A 17,874-nucleotide genomic window follows, 5' to 3' on the forward strand; every position below is an offset into this window, starting at 1 on the left:
GAAGCCCACACTTCCCCGCTCAGCTCGCTCCGCCCCCTCCTGCACGCGGCATGTACACATACATACACACACACACACACACACACGTCCCCAGCCATGCAGTCCACGACACTGACGTCCTCCTGGCACTCTGCACACATGGTCCCGCTCAGCTTACCTGCGGTGATGAAGTCCCGACCACAGCGCTGTCACTGTCCTCCATGGCCGCCGCTTGTCACATCACCTTCTCTCGCTTCCGACCCGAGACTGACTAGCGGTGACGTCACGGGCCTCTCGCGATACTTGGCTGTGAAGGTCATTGAACTCAGTGACAGGTGCTGTCAGCAGTGCAGGAGATCAGCGCAGGTAATGTACCTCGCTGACAGCAGCACTTGTCATGCCCTGCAGTTACCTGGGCTGACCCATTGATGTTAGCTCAGGTCACTGCACTGCTCTCCCAGCCAATGGGGAACATCCTGCTCTTCATTGACTGGGACAGTATGGATCGTCATGGCAACCCCTTGGATTACACCAGACCTGGATTTGTTTTTCTTTCTAATAAATTGGTTAAAGAGGGAATGTATTGGGGAGTATTTTTTCAAATAAAAATGTGTTTGTCGTCTATTTTTTTTATTACTGACTGGGTTGGTGATGTCGGGTATCTGATAGACGCCTGACCTCACCAACCCCAGGGCTTGATGCCAGGTGACATTACACATCTGGTATTAACCCCATATATTACCCCGTTTGCCACCGCACCAGGGCACGGGATGAGCTGGGGCGAAGCACCAGGATTGGCACATCTAATGGATGCGCCACTTATGGGGTGGCTGCAGCCTGCTATTTTTAGGCTGGGGAGAGTCCAATAACCATGGACCTCCCTAATCTGAGAATATCAGACCCCAGCTTTCTGCTTTACCTTGGCTGGTGATCCAATTTTGGGGGGACCCCTACGTGTTTTTTTTTAATTATTTATTTAATTTAAAATAACAGCGTGGGGTGCCCTCAGTTTTGGATTACCAGCCAAGGTGAGGTTGCCAGCTGTGGTCTGCAGGCTGCAGCCGTCTGCTTTACCCTAGCTGGCTACAAAAATAGGGGGAACCCTACGTCATTTTTTTTTTTTCATTTTTTGGCTAAATACAAAGCTAAGCACCCCTTAGTGCCACATGAAAGGCACCAAAGGGTGCAAAATTACAAATTGCAGGAGAGTGGGACATTATGTGTCTTTCTGCCATTATAATGACAGAAAAGTCTGATATGAAGTGCACAAGCACAAGAAAATCACCAGAGCGCTCTACGCTGTGAAAAGCAGTAGAAAATGGCACTGAAGTGAACATGTGACCGCCTCATGTAGGATGAAGCTATGGATCCTGGGTAAATGTATGCATTTACCCTCCTTCAGTTTTTTTGCAGTACACAAACCAAAAAAAACAGAAGGCACACGGATGACAAACAGATGACATACGGACCGTCTACAGAACGGAAACAGATGCCACACGGATGCACCCGTGAAAAAAAACGGACTGTTTTTTGCAGACCGCAAAAATGGATCGGTCGTGTTAATGTAGCCTTATTCTGATCTGCCGTTTATAAACAGCAGGCAGAAATAAGTGAATAACGCCCCCCAGCGTCAGAAAATCTCCGGGGTTTCAGGACTAGCTGAGACCCTGGAGATCATGATTCAGGATGGTTTTTCCGGTCCCCGCTCACGTGATCACAGGTATACACCGTACACCGATGATCACGTTACAGTAAATGACAGCGCCGGTAAAAAATTATTTATCTCCCATCTGGCATGAACAAACATGATAAATCTCCTCCCCGGTCCCCTCTGGTCCCCCGGTGTCGCCAAAGTGCCCCCCCTGATGCCTTCCTAGAAATCCAAGAAGGCCGCGCGCACAGCAGCGTGCCGGCCGCATTCACCCTACTCCTCTGATTTCTGTCGCATGTGCCATGACACATGCGACAGAAAACTCCTCCCCAGGCCCTGCCAGGTCACCCCCTATAACCCCACCGGTGTTCCCCGGTGTCCCACGGTACCTGTGCAGCGTTGATCCCCCCACGGCCCTCTCCTTCACAATAGACGCTGCCGCATGCACAGAGCGGCTGTCAGCTCAGCTTCCTGTGTTCAGACACAGTGAGTGGTGGTTATGCATCTGTAAGCTAAATGGGTGGCACGGTGGCTCAGTGGTTAGCACTGCAGTATTGCAGCGCTGAGGTCCTGGGTTCAATTCTCACCAAGGACACCATCTGCAAGGAGATTGTATGTTCTCCCCGTGTTTGCGTGGGTTTCCTCCCACACTCCAAAGACATACAGCGCTATGGAATTAATAACGCTATATAAATGAATAAATTATTATTATTACTGCAATGGCCTGCTCATGAGGTAAGGAACATAATTGATCAGGAGAGCTATATACTACATTTCCAAATGGAGGGATTTGCTTTTATAGTTTCCCTGCTGAACGACTACCAAACATGAGAGTCCGTTATACGCCACAAGAAAACACATCTAAATAGCGAGCTCTGTTGTTAAGTATTCATTCAGCTGGATAACTGGACTTAAAGGGGTATTCCATCTCCAAGATCCTATCCCCAATATATAGTAGGTGGAATAGCAATAATATCAGCAAATACCAATATTTGGAAATGTAGAATAGTTCTCCTGATTAGGCATGCCCTTACCTCATGAGCAGGGCATTGCAGCTTTGGTAGCAACCATTACGACATGGACTCTGCTGCTGTGGACCCGGGGAGAGTGAGTGCAGATTCATTGCACCCACACTCCTCACATGAAGGGTCTGCACTCCTAGAAAATGGGGGATACGTTCCCTGAGTGTCTCCCCCCCCACCATATTCTAGACGGTCCAGAGTCGTCGTGGGACCCCTTTATTTTTTTTCTTACAAGAAATTGGTGAAAAAGGAAATGTTTTGGGGACTGTTTTTTCAAATAAATTTCTTTTGTCGATTTTTTTTTTGTTAGTAATGACAGTTTATGATGTTGGGTATCTAATAGACGCCATGACATCACAAACTGCTGGGCTTGATGTCAGGTGACCTTACAGCTAGTATCAACCCGATTTATTACCCTGTTTGCCACTGCACCAGGGCACGGGATGAGCTGGGGTGAAGCGCCAGGATTGGCGCATCTAGTGGATGCGCCACGTCTGGGGTGCCTGCGGCCTGCTATTTTTAGGCTGTGAAGGCCCAATAACTATGGACCTTCCCACCCTGAGAATACCAGACCACAGCTGTCCGCTTTACCTTGGCTGGTGATCCAATTTGGGGGGGACCCTACTTTTTTTGTGTAATTATTAATATTTATAAAATAATTATAAAAAAAGAGCCTGGGGGGACCTCCACATTGGATCCCCAACCACGGTAAAGCTGCCAGCTGTGGTTTTCAGGCTACAGCCGTCTGCTTTACCCTAGCTGGCTATCAAAAATGGGGGGACCCAACGTCATTTTTTTTTTAACTATTTTTTAAATAGAAAAAATTAATGGGCTTCCCTGTATTTTGATTGCCAACCAAGGTAACGGCAGGCAGATGGGGGTGGCAACCCATAGCTCTCTGCTTTATCTGCGCTGAGAATCAAAAATACCGCGGAGCGCTACGTCATTTTTTTTAAAGATTTATTTTTACAGCACTGTGATGTCCAGCAATCAAAATACAGGGAAGCCCATTTTGTTTTTAGTTATTTAAATAAATAATTAAAAAAAATATATATGGGCTCCCGCTGCATTTTTTGTATTGCTAGCTAAGGGTAATCCAAGCAGCTACTGGCTGCTAACCCCCACTGCTTGGTGTTACCTTCACTGGCAATGTAAAATCCAGGGAAGCATTTTTTATTTTTTTTGTCAAAAAACTATAAAAAAAGGACGTGAGCTTCACCATATTTTTGTATGCTAGCCAGGTATAGCAGGCAGGTGCTAGAAGAGTTGGATACAGCGCCAGAAGATGGCGCTTCTATGAAAGTGCCATTTTCTGAGGCGGCTGCAGACTGCAATTCGCAGCAGTGGGGCCCAGAAAGCTCAGGCCAACCTGTGCTGCGGATTCCAATCCCCAGCTGCCTAGTTGTACCTGGCTGGACACAAAAATGGGGCGAAGCCTACGTCATTTGTTTTGTAATTATTTCATGAAATTCATGAAATAATAAAAAAAGGGCTTCCCTTTATTTTTGGTTCCCAGCCGGGTACAAATAGGCAACTGGGGGTTGGGGGCAGCCGTACCTGCCTGCTGTACCTGACTAGCATACAAAAATATGGCGAAGCCCACATAATTTTTTCAGGGGGCAAAAAACGTCTGCATACAGTCCTGGATGGAGTATGCTGAGCCTTGTAGTTCTGCAGCTGCTGTCTGTCTGTATGGAGAAGAGCAGACAGCAGCTGCAGAACTACAAGGCTCAGCATACTCCATCCAGGACTGAATTTTAATTGAGATTTTTTAAAATAAAAAATCCCCAATAAACCAGCGCTGATAAAAGGTTTTTTTATTAATATTTTATACTTTTTATTGCTATCCTTGTTTTAGACACAAATTTATTCAAAACAATTTACACAATAGAACAAGGAAAAAGAAAGAAGAATAAACCACATATGGTAGAAATAAAAATAAATGTAAAAATAAAGAATAAGTAATTGATAGTGCAGCAAACAGATACCAGGTGTCTGGTTGCAGTACCCCGGCCGGTAGTAGAGCAATTATTAAATCTAGTATAGTATATTAAGTGATGCTTCAAGGCATATGACATTTAATGCCAATTGAAGCTATCACTGCCATATGATTTTTCAGATACCTGGAGAGTTTTTTTCAATCCATAAGCAAAAAGGTTTTTAATAGAGGCTTAAATTATAAGCAGCAATTTCAGCGTTCCAAGTGCCTTTAAATGAATTTGAAGAAACTGCACTTCAGGATTGTAGTGAGGAGGAGGTGCCCCAGCTCATCAAGTGTTCCAATAGGAGTTTACCTGCAGTCAAGTTCAGGCAGCAATTTCAGCGTTCCAAGTGCCTTTAAATGAATTTGAAGAAACTGCACTTCAGGATTGTAGTGAGGATGAGGTAAACTCCTATTGGAACACTTGATGAGCTGGGGCACCTCATCCTCACTACAATCCTGAAGTGCAGTTTCTTCAAATTCATTTAAAGGCACTTGGAACGCTGAAATTGCTGCTTATAATATAAGCCTCTATTAAAAACCTTTTTGCTTATGGATTGAAAAAAACTCTCCAGGTATCTGAAAAATCATATTGCAGTAATAGTTTCAATTGGCATTAAATATCATATGCCTTGAAGCATCACTTAATATACTATACTAGATTTAATAATTGCTCTACTACCGGCCGGGGTACTGCAACCAGAGACCTGGTATCTGTTTGCTGCACTATCAATTACTTATTCTTTATTTTTACTTTTATTTTTATTTCTACAATATGTGGTTTATTCTTCTTTCTTTTTCCTTGTTCTATTGTATGAATTGTTTTGAATAAATTTGTGTCTAAAACAAGGATAGCAATAAAAAGTATAAAATATTAATAAAAAAACCTTTTATCAGTGCTGGTTTATTGGGGATTTTTTATTTTAAAAAATCTCAATTAAAATTCATTTCTGATTCCAGGCAAATTAAAGGGGATTTTTTGCCTACAAACCTAGCTGCAGATTTAATGGTTATTGGGGTCAAGCGCTAACAATTGTCTGTAGACTACTTGGTATATCCATCCAGGAATGTATGCAGAAGCTTTTTGCCCACCAAAAAAATGACGTGGGCTTCACCATATTTTTGTATGCTAGCCAGGTACAGCAGGCAGCCACGGGCTGCCTCCAACCCCCAGTTGCCTATTTGTACCCGGCTGGGAACCAAAAATATAGGGAAGCCCGTTTTTTTTAATTATTTCACTTATTTCATGAAATAATTAAAAAACAAATGACGTGGGCTTCGCCCCATTTTTGTGTCCAGCCAGGTACAACTAGGCAGCTGGGGATTGGAATCCGCAGCACAGGTTAGCCCGAGGTTTCTGGGCGCCTCTGCTGCGAATTGCAGTCCGCAGCCGCCCCAGAAAATGGCGCTCTCATAGAAGCGCCATCATCTGGCGCTGTATCCAACTCTACCAACAGCCCTGGAGCCGGGTGGCTTGTTGGGTAATCATGAGTTAATACTGGCTTTGTTTTACTAGCCAGTATTAAGCCAGAGATTCTTAATGTCAGGCACGTTTGACCCGGCCATTAAGAATCTCCAATAAAGGGTTAAAAAAAAACACCACACAGAGAAAAAATACTTTAATAGAAATAAATACACAGACACATTAGAGACTCCATCTTTATTACCCCCTGTCAGCCCTCCACGATCCATGGTCTTCTGTCTTTCTAGTTCAACAAATGCAGCTCTGCTCCATCACTGCTGCATGGGGGAAGACGCTGCTGCTCCCCGTGCAGCCTTCACTCCGTGAAGGCTGCACGGGAAGCAGCGTGCAGCCTTCACTCTGTGAGTGATCAGTGCTGATGGCTGTCAGCGGTAACGCTGACAGACGCGTTACCATAGCAACGGTGCTCCCGGAGCCGCGGTTAGCGGTGACGTCACCGCTAACTGCGTTGCTATGGCAACGGTGATCTCCGTTAATGACCGGCTGTGTCAGCCGGTCCCTAACGGAACGGGGAGTCGACCGTGTGCTAGAGCATGTCGCCGGTACACGGCGATACACAAATGTGCACCGTGTACCGGAGAGATGCACTCGCAGGTCCTACATGACGCGTCATAGTCATGTGACCAGTCTGTAGCCAATGAGATAATAGCAACGTGACTGGTCACATGGCTATTTTGACATCACGATAGGTCCTGCATGACTGCTGGCAGTGCTGGTCACCGGGAGGATTCAGCGATCATCGGATGGAATAGTGGCAGGAGACAGAGTGCAGAAGGGATCGCGAGGACCGGTAAGTGTTATGGCAATGTTTATTAACTGTTTGTGTACATTTATAATGCATTTTTATGTGTTTGTGATTGCCTCCCATTATATCCTATAGGTTCGAGTTTGGTTCGTTGAACGTTCGACGAACCGAACTCGAACGGGACCTCCATTCGACGAACCGAACTCGAGCCGAACCACGACCGGTTCGCTCATCTCTACTAAATACACTGTTTCCAAAGATGATAGTAGAAATAAAGTCAAAGATGTATGTAATATTGGGCTTGCACTGCGGAGCTTATTTGACAGTCAATCAGTATTCACTTTGTGTCTTGCAAATGAAACCCATTTATTTCTTTTTTCTTGTCTTTAATCCGGATCAAAAAACCTAGAGGAAAATCCTAATGCATAATGACCAGACAGGCGCTGAATATTTTTGCTTCATTCTATTAATTAGACCTTCCATATTAAAAGAGGATTATGGAATCCTGTCATATAAAATCTGGCGTGGCGATATAAGGACATCTGACATTGCAGAGGGTACTGAAATCCAGGCAAAGAAGATCATAGCCTCCACTGAAGTCTTAAAGCTGAAATAGGAAATATCACGGGTTATTTAACGATGGCAATGGAGAGAAAGCTTTACCACAGTCATGCAGTTCTGCTTCACTACATGAGATATGTCTTTGATTATTAAACAGGAACATAATAAGAGTTAGTGGATTAACACCGCTATGCTTTATCAGTCTCGTGAAATATTCCCACAGTACAAATGACCTTATTCCACTTTTATGATTATAGCTAAATTAATGTCGTTGAAATAGTACCAGCACAAATCCGTAAAAAAAAAAATTCAATATTATTCAATGCAAAAAGGCATAAAAACAGGAAGGTAAGTGGATAAAAATATAAACTGATACAAGACAGGTACAGGTAACGCGTTTGTGGCCCAAAAATGGCCCTTAGTCTTAGGTTGAGCTGAAATGCTATTTTCTATATTATTAGATTGTTTTTGTGCTAAAAGGTGAAATACATCTTCAGATTTTTAGCAGATATCTGAAGGCTTTCATGCAAGATTGACTGATATTTGCAAATGTTCATAGTTCACTCCACCTTGACTAAAGCCCCACTTGCAACTGCCGAAAGATAGTCCTAAAACATAATGCTGCCTCCACCATGTTTTACTGTAGGAATGGTGTTCTTTTGGTGATGTGCAGTGTTGGATTTGCACCAAGCATACCATTACGTAAATTTGGCCAAAAATATAATATGGGAAAACAATAACACATCTTACCATATACTTTTTGCAGACTTGATGATTGTTTTGGCAAAATATAGCTAAGCTTGGATTTTTTTTTTTTTTTAAGAAAAGGCTTCTGTCTTGTCACCTCACTTCACAGGAGCTAGTTTTGAAAAATACAGGAGATAGCTGGCAAATGCAGTAGACAATCAGTAGGTGCCAAAAATGTCTACAGCTCCTTTAATGTTGCTGTAGATTTTGTGCTAGCCTGCCAGACCCATTTTTAACTTGGTTTTTTTTTTATTAATTTTTGAGAGATATCCAGTTCTAGATACAGTATTGTCACTCTTTTGCCAAATTTAAGCCATTTATTGATAATGTTAAATAATGTATCTAATGGCTTGAACATTTTTTTTTACCCTTTTCCTCTCTGATAACTTTCAACAATGAAGATCCCTTTGCTGTGTTGTAAGCTGTTTACAGACCATGGCTTTAGATATAAAATGCAACTAAGAAAATCCTAATAGAACAGATGAATTTTATATGAGGATAATCAGAATAACTGTAAATTATGGCAGCTGTGTACCGACTACTAATTAACATAAGTTTATGAGTGATTGGCTGTTTCTGCAAACACAATTTGCTCAATGGGCAAATTGAGGTACCGTAAACTAAAGATTAATAAAACTCAACTTTTAATCCTAACAAATTAACACAGATCAATCTAAAATCAGTAGCAGGTAGAACAATGAAACATATACTAAATCACGTATCCGGCCGCGGACCGGACACTATGAGTAAGGGAACAACTGTCCTACAATAATTGTCAGAGTGATATTGTCCTACCATGCTTAATAAAAGCTAACAGCTCCCCCAACATGTTTCACCATGTCTGGCTTCATCAGGGGTCTAAGGCTATAGTTTTTTTGTCACATAAAACTAATCTAGATAGTCTCTTATAAGAGGCCTCTCAGGTTTTTTCTATTGATTGAGGTTTAGTTGTTTGGCTGTTTCTGAACACAACCATCTCCCCAATTATAAAAGGGTGCTCAGACTTGTGCAACCACATTATTTTAGTTTTGAAATTTTTATTCTATCCTCAAAATGATTTTAGTTGTTTCTCAATTGACTTGTACAGATTCTAGGTAACATTAAATGTGGGGAAAGGTTCTGAATTTATTCTTCTTGGTAAAAATGTATACTTGACAAAATCCTGCCATTTTAACAAGGATGATGATTTATGTACTCACATTTACTACTGTACACCAATGACAGTGGTGATCTTACACTATTAGTGAATATCTGAGATTTAGCACTAGGTGATACCAGATGTAGTGCAGCCAGCAAAATCAGTTATCACCTGAATATTATATTTTTATCTGCTAGTTTCACTGCTTTCAACATTTTATCTTATCCTGCTTGCTGAGTGGTAGTTCTTTTCCTTGTATGATGGAAGTGCTGTTAAGTATGTCTAAAGCCTGCTTTACACGTTGCAATTTTGCATACGATATCGTATGCGATTTGCAACGCCCGTATCGTATGTGCGGCACGTTCAATTTTGTTGAATGTGCTGCACAAACGATTAACCCCCGTCACACATGCTTACCTTCCATACGACCTCGATGTGGGCGGCGAACGTCCACTTCCTGGAGTGATAGGGACGTTTGGCATCACATCGACGTCACGTGGCAGCCGGCCAATAGAAGTGGAGGGGCGGAGCTGAGCAGGATGTAAAATCCCACCCACCTCCTTCCTTCCGCATTGTGGGCCAGGAGCCGCAGGACATAGGTAAGATCTGTTCATCGTTCCCGGGGTGTCACACACTGCAATGTGTGCTACCCCGGGTACGATGAACAATCTAATGTACACAGTTCATGAGGAATGTATGACATGCGTGCGATGAACGTTTTACCGTTCAATCGCAATCGCACGTAGCAGTTACACACTGCAATGTAACTTACAATGCCGGATGTGCGTCACTTACGACGTGACCCCGCCGACACATTGTAAGATACATTGCAGAGTGTAAAGCGGGCTTTAATGATGTAAATCCCTCTAACACACTGAGAATCCGCTGCTTCATGCCTCTTACTTGTCTTTCAGGAATTGTTTTGTATTAGACATTCCTCATATGTCCAGTAGTTATTTCTGGTTGTGGGTCAATTGTGGGATAAAATAAATGGAAATATAAAGATCCAGTATAATATCCATTCATTTGAATGAGGACGGAGATTATTTCTGTTTGATCCCAATCCAACTATTATCAGTTTATTAGTTGGGTCAAAAAATGATGTCTGCATTACTTTTTTTGTCCAGCCAGGTATAGCAACTGGACCCTTTAGCTTAACATTGAAGTCTATAAGAAATGGATCACAACAGATTTTCAAAATTCATATTTACATATTCTATTGTTTTATAAATAAAAATAGATAGGTGGACTTTATTATTCGACCTTTATTAATAAATTTGACTAATTTCTTATTATCACATATATAAAAACCATCAGATTTCTTTGGATACTTTTTTTTCTACTAGTTTTACAACCCGAGGGACCATTACAGCAGAGTTATAACAAACAATGTGTCTGTTTCAGTGCTAACACCTAGCTGGTTTATCTCTCAGTAATGAGTGCAGAGTTAAGTACTTAACAGAAATATACTGGCCCTGCTCGTCTTTTCATCATCTCCAGCCTCTTGAAGTGTCTACTCTTTGTCACAATGATCTCATGGCTGACAGATGTCACAGTTATTATGCAGGAACTCTCATAGTAGCACAATGTAGCGCACCTGACTAGCCTGAGTGGGAACTCTAGGTGTAGAGGTTTTGGCTAAATATGCCTCAGGTGGCTTATGCTTTTTTCTTTTCTTGCACCTTTTTAAGACGGCTTTTGATCACAACATGTGTACCATTTGACAGACTGACCAAATCAAAGATGATTCATTGAATTGACTATTTAAAAAATAAATAAAAATATTAAAGATAAGATCTGGGCTAGCACGGAGTAACACGGAGCGAGTGGAGTGCGCTAAAAAATTGCATTCCACTCAGACCAATGTTACTCTAAGGGGCCCTAATCAGACCGAGAAAAGAATCTCAGCATACTGCAGGTGGAATATGATTTGTTTTCACTCGCAGTCATACAAGTCTATGGGTGCAAGAGTATCATCGCACTGCACTCACATTACACCGGTGTAACACGAGTGCAGTGCGAGAATCGCATCTGTTGACAGTGGAGGAGATAGGGAGATTAATCTCTTCCTCTCCTCCGCAGCGCCCGCCCTGTCCTCCACAGCTGTGCTGTGATCACAAGATCGCAGCACAGTGGCATGACACGCAGAGCGGGAGCCCAGTTTTATGCGATTGACTCACAATAGAGCCCATGTGTCCCTAGCCTTACACTGGGTGAGTTATATGCAAAAAAATATACATTTAAAAGGAATGAGTTGTAAGAAATGGACCTATTGTTTAATTTGGTTTTTGTGTCATGTGTATTTTTTATTTTCCCATTTTATTTTTTTTATAATGAACTTAAATTAAAAAACCAAATGCAAACAAAATTAGTAAAGTGATAATTTTCACACTAGTCACTGGGGTCATTTTAAATTCTTATATCTAGAGATGAGCAGACCTGTTGAAATTCTAAAGTTCATTTCTGGACCCGGACTTGATCTGAACCCCAGTGGTCACTGATTAGGTAGTATGGGTCTCCACCCACATACTGCCAACCATAAACAGGTCACTTCTGATGGAGGGAAGGGTCTTTCCATATTTTTGGGGCGTTGCACACTACATCCGATAATGCTCTTGTTGCTGCCTGAGAGAACCATTCAAACACTGAAAGTGGCTCACACTGGGCCAAGCACTGAGCGTACCCAAACACAGCGATGATCGAGCAAGTGGTTAGCATATGTAAAGCACCCAAACTCGAACACTGTTTTTTTTTGGTAAAGTCTATGTTCTGTACGAACACTGAACTTTACTTGTCAGGTTTGCTCATCTCTATGTATATCCTGTCATTTCAGTTAAAGTTTTCAGCAGGTTTTTTATCATAAAAGACAGGATTATAATAACAAGTCACACCTCTATACACACCTGATAACACGGCATTTACAATTTATACCTGACCCTGATCCCCTTCCTTTCATAAAGACCTTTGCATTGGCTCATAAGATATTTCAATCCAAAAGCGCTTTCAGCAGTTTACTCTGTCTGCTGTCTCATGATAGCGGTTTCTACAGTTATCAATAATAGCTTATAAATTCTTACGATATGTTATTGTATAATCCCTGCCCACTCTCCCCCCCAGGATAGAGAATCAAAGTGAAGCACCAAAAGCTGCACTTTTATTATCATTCTCTACATCAAGATCCCCCTCACATGTTTCACTGGTTAACATGGCTTTATCAGGGGATGAGGATCTTTATTTTTTATAGATTTGTAATCTATAGCAATAGGATGTACTACATTAGTAAAGGTGATACATGTTTTAAGACCATATACTTTTTATGATTTATTTGTTTCTCAGTGATCAAAACGTCAGACAACCACTAAGAAAAAATAAGTAATGCATTGATAAAATGATTGCTTGTTGTATTTATGCTACAATATTGCCAAAATGTAAATGATTGTCACCATCTGTAAATGTAAATGTCATGCATAGCAATTTTTACAATGGCTGCCTAGTGCTCAGCTCTAGTAAGAACCCTTTCATTTATTTTACGTGCTTAGGCCTCTTTCACACATCTGTGAAAAACCATACACGTTTTTCACGGACGTGTCAGAGGTGCGTTTTGCCCTCCGTGAGCCGTGTTTATGGCTCACGTGTGTTCTCCGTGTGTTATCCGTGATAACACATGGAGAACGGGAACTTTCTACTCACTTGTCCCTGGCGTTGCTGTTCGTGGTGCTGATCTCCGGTCTCCGGTCCTGCCGACTCCTCGCTGCTGCTGCTGCTTCCGGCCGCAGTGAAGTGAATATGCAATGACCATTATTAGCGGTGGTCGGCAGCAAGTGACAGCAGCGGCAGAGACAGCAGCGCTGGAGAAGGTGAGTAAGGTTTTTTTTTTCTCGCAGATACATGTGTTTTCTCCGGTGCGTGTCACCTGGAACACATCCGTGTGGTCCGTTTGTGTTACGTGTGACCTGTTTGCGTTCCGTGTGACACCCGTGATGCCAGAGAAAACGTGGACATGTCTACATGTAGAGCACACGGGCACACGTATGCTCCACACGTACACACGGTCCATGGAAGAACACGCACGTGAACGCAGACCCATTGATTTTAATGGGACTACGTGTGCCTGTGTCTCCGGTACATGAGAAAACTGACCATACACGTACCGGAGGCACGGACGGGTGAAAAAGGCCTTATATAGCACCAAAATACTTAAAAATGGAGTGTTTTCAGTGTTGAAACCTTTTAATGGTTGACTGAAAAGATTGTAACAAATAGCAAGCTTTTGAGACTTCTTATGTCTTTTCATCAGACATAGTATAAGACAAAATGTGAATAGTTATATACTTATACACAATAATAAACAGACCTGAGTAGTCTGAAAAGCTTGCTATATGTTTCCATCTTTTCAGTTAGCCATTTAAAGGTATCAACCACCGAGGACTCGCAAATTTTAATAAACACAGTACAAAGATATATTTTTCCTGTATCAAAATGGAATATACCAGAATGTACCGCATCTTTGTGGAACTAAAGACATTTCTGAAGAAGCCATCAATTAGATTGAATTCTTATCACAGAAGAATTTAATTCCCAAAGGACACTGGATTACTAATCCAACTCTACCTACCTACAAAGAGAACCAAGTAGTCTTGGAAGCTTGCTTTTTGTTACCATCTTTTCCATTGGCCATTAAGAGATACAAAACACTGAGGACTTTCAATTTTTAATATTTCACTTTTGGCTAACATGGTACAATATAGCACCAATAACTTCCATAATTCTATATTATTATAATTGTCTTCTTTTGGGCTCACAATCTAAATTTAGTATCAGTATGTCTGATGGAGGAAACCAGTGTATCTGGAGGAAACCCACACAAACAAGAGGAGGTATACAAAAGACATGCAGATGTTGTCTTTGCTGGGATTTAAACCCAGGACCCCAGTGCTACAAGGCTATAGCCTTAACCACTGTGCTGTCCTACAGGGCAATAATTCAGACTTCCTGCAGAGTTTCCGCCCCATGTATTTATACTACTGCTACTCTTGAAACATACAGTATCAGCTCAGTTTAGTAATCACCTAGACTTTTCTGAGGCCTTTGACATAAAATATTGGGTAATTACTAGGGATGATCGAATACCTCAAATATTCGGCTTCGCAAATATTTGCCGAATAGGTCACCGATATTCGAATATTCACGAATATTCGATGCGCAATGTAAGTCTATGGGAAACCCAAATAACAATTATTTGGAACTATTCGGGCTTCCCATAGACTTACATTGTGCATCGAATATTCGGAAAGCGGAGACCTATTTGTCGGATATTCGCAAAGCCGAATATTTGAGGTATTCGATCATCCCTAATAATTACCAATTCTTTACTTATATTTCACTGCTTTTTAATTACTCAGGGATCTTCTAAATTCTACCAAGTCCTGCTGCTCTCTGTTGATTTACTACCTTTAACTTAAATTAACAAAGACCATGCAATTTTAAGAAAAAACATGAAACCCATGTTAAAACCTGCTGCCACTCAAAAATAGTTTATAAGCAAGTGGGAGTGAGTATTTATATGCAACTACCAAAGAAAGTGTGCACGGTTGTATGCATTTAACAAAAATCAGAAAAAGGCCACAAAAGACCTATTGTATAATACAAAATAGGCATTTTTATTATAGTCAGAACAAGGTCTCAAACAGGTTGCCTTACAAAACGGCACACATAGTTACATAATAGAAAAGGTCAATGGGATAAAAGAGGTAGTGGAATGAATGGACCTGTACCCAATTGTGGAAAAGTAAGCAAAAATTTAACAAAGGTTTAATTTCACTGATTGCGAGACATAAGATTCAAAGTTTTGTAATGGATTCATATCACATTTTGAAAAAGTAAAATGTTATAAAATTAGGGATTACAAATCTCATAAGAATGATATAGATAAAAAGCAGAGTGAAAAGATATGGAGATCTTGGATAGATATGGCTTCATCATATTTTATTTTGAGTCTTTTAAGTGGATTATTCATCCAAAGAATTTAGGGAGGCACATTTTGGTCTGAGTAATCCCATAAACGAAGATGCATGTATTTAATAAGTGGGATTTTATAAAGTGAAATATGATCAACTTTTTGCATTTATTTATTGGATAATTAATAAGGCATGCAAGGTGCATCAGCAAACAAAATCTTCATGTTAATTAATCTTGTGATTTGTGTTAATTTTGGGTAAGGTGCAGAAAATTACACTGTACCTTGAGTTTCTGTCCTAGATCATATTTTTCTTTCCTTTGATTTCATAATTTAAAATTAGTGATGTGTCAGTTTAGCAAATATGGTGACAATTTTAGATAGATCTTTGTAAATAAATGTATAGTGGCATATAAATGTTTGGGCACCCCTGGTCAAAATGACTATTAGGGCTCATGCACACGTAACTGGTGAATAATTTGACGCTATTTGACAGCACATGTGCGTGTCAAATCGCTGCAGAAACACTGCATAATGGTTGCAGTTTTTTTGTTAAAAAAATCCGATTTCATGCGCTATGGCTGCTGCCCCCACCATAGACAGAGTGGGAGCTGCATCCAAAGCGCACAAATTAATTGACATGCTCATTTTATGAACGCACGGATTTGGGTCAAAATTTTAGCACCCAAATCACCGCGTTCATAAAAGCAACGTGCGCACGTCTTGTGCACAATCTTCATAGATTGTGCTGGGTACGCAGGATGCATGCATTTATGCTGCAGTGCTATACGCAGTGTAAATGTATGCAAGTACACAACGTGCGCATGAGCCCTTAATGTGAACAGTTAAGCAAGCTGAAGATGAAATGATCTCTAAAAGGCAAAAATAAGGTAAAGATGACACATTTCCCTTATATTTTATAAAAAAAAATTATCTTCACTTTTACATTTTAAGAATAACAAAACAGGAAAATGGCCCGATGCAAAAGTTTGGGCACCCTGCATGGTTAGTACCTAGTAGCACCCCACAGCATTTAAACGCTTTTTGTAGCCAGCCAAGAGTTTTTCAATTCTTGTTTAATGGATTTGTCTTCCACGTCTGTGAGATTCCTGGGTCGTCTTGCATGCACTGCCCTTTTGAGGTCTAGCCATAGCTTTTCAATGATTTTTAGATCAGGAGACTGTGAGGGTCATTGTAAAACCTTCAGCTTGGGCCTTTTGAGGTGGTCTATTGTGGATTTTGACATGCGTTTAGCATTATTATCCATGTGAAGAAGTCATCCTGTTTTTAACTTCAGCTTTTTTACAGATGGTGTTATGTTTGCATCGGGAATTTGTTGAAGTTTCATTGAATCCATTCATCTCTCTACTTGTGAAATCTTCCCTGTGCGATTGGCTGCAACATATTATGATTGTCAAAATGTTATTTTCCTGAAATTTTTGCACATTTCTCTCCACACATAGCTTTGATCATTGTGGCCAAAGAGTTCTATTTTATCCACATTGGTCAACAAGACTTGTTTCCAAAAGGCATTAGGTTTGTTAAAAGTTCTTTTGCATATTTCTGATGATGAATTTTATGGTGAGGATGCAGGAGAGGTTTTCTTCTGATGACTCTTCCATGAAGGCCTTATTTGTGCAGGTGTCTCTGAACAGTAGAAAAATGTACCACAACTCCAGAGTCTGCTAAATCTTTCATGAAGGTCTTTTGAAGTCAGGCAGGGGTTCTGATTTGCCTTTTAGTAATCATACAATTTGTTCTCAAAGAAATTTTGCTTGGTCTTCCAGACCTTATCTTTTCATCCACTGTTCTTGTTAACTGCCATTTCTTAATCACATTATGAACTGAGGAAAAGGCAACTTAAAAACTCTTTGTTATTCTCTTATAGCCTTGTCCTGCTTTGAAGGCCTCCGCCATTTTCATTTTCAGAGTGCTAGGCAGCTGCCAAGAAGAACACATGGCTGCTGTTTTTTTGCAAAAGGTTAGAGGAGGCTGCGTTTTTATAAAGCTGTGAAATTTGCATCACCTGGCCTTTCCCAACGATGATAGTGAACAAGCCATAACCCTAGAAGGCTAATTAAGGGCTGAAATATTGGTCAAAGTTATTTGAGCACACAAATTTCGAAGGGTGCCCAAACACATGCATTGGCCTATCGCTCTTTTTGTAATTTTTTTTAAATGTAAAAGATGAAAAAAAAATTTGGGCCTAAAATACAAAGGAAATGTGTCATCTTTAACTTTATTCCTTTTAGAAATCATTTAAAGGTTAACTTTCTTAACTGTTCACAATAACAGTAATTTTGACCAGGGGTGCCCAAACTTTTACATGCCACTGAAAGAGTTATTATAACTTAAGGGTACAAGAAGCTACTGGTACTCAGACTTCAGTAAACCATTCTTGAGTTACAGCCAGGTTGTACTTGACCAGCTTCCTACTTTATTACACTTGTCAGTGCTTGAAGTATCTACAATAGGGAGTAGGAAGAGTGTCTAGTGCTACGAGTGAGACAGCAATATGTTCTTTGCATCATCAATAGTATTTCATGAGTCTTACATGAAAACAAGACACTAGAACTAGCACAGAGGCAATGCAATGTTTTACTTGTGATTT

General features: G+C 40.9%; 1 protein-coding gene across 1 annotated transcript in view; it reads left to right on the top strand.

Moving 5' to 3' along the window:
• The window catches only part of NDNF (neuron derived neurotrophic factor), a 63,297-nt gene that overhangs the window by 34,146 nt on the left and 11,277 nt on the right, over positions 1 to 17,874 (top strand). The window lies entirely within an intron of this gene.

Source organism: Anomaloglossus baeobatrachus, chromosome 1 (genome assembly GCF_048569485.1).
Source record: "Anomaloglossus baeobatrachus isolate aAnoBae1 chromosome 1, aAnoBae1.hap1, whole genome shotgun sequence".
Classification (NCBI taxonomy): Eukaryota; Metazoa; Chordata; class Amphibia; order Anura; family Aromobatidae; genus Anomaloglossus; species Anomaloglossus baeobatrachus.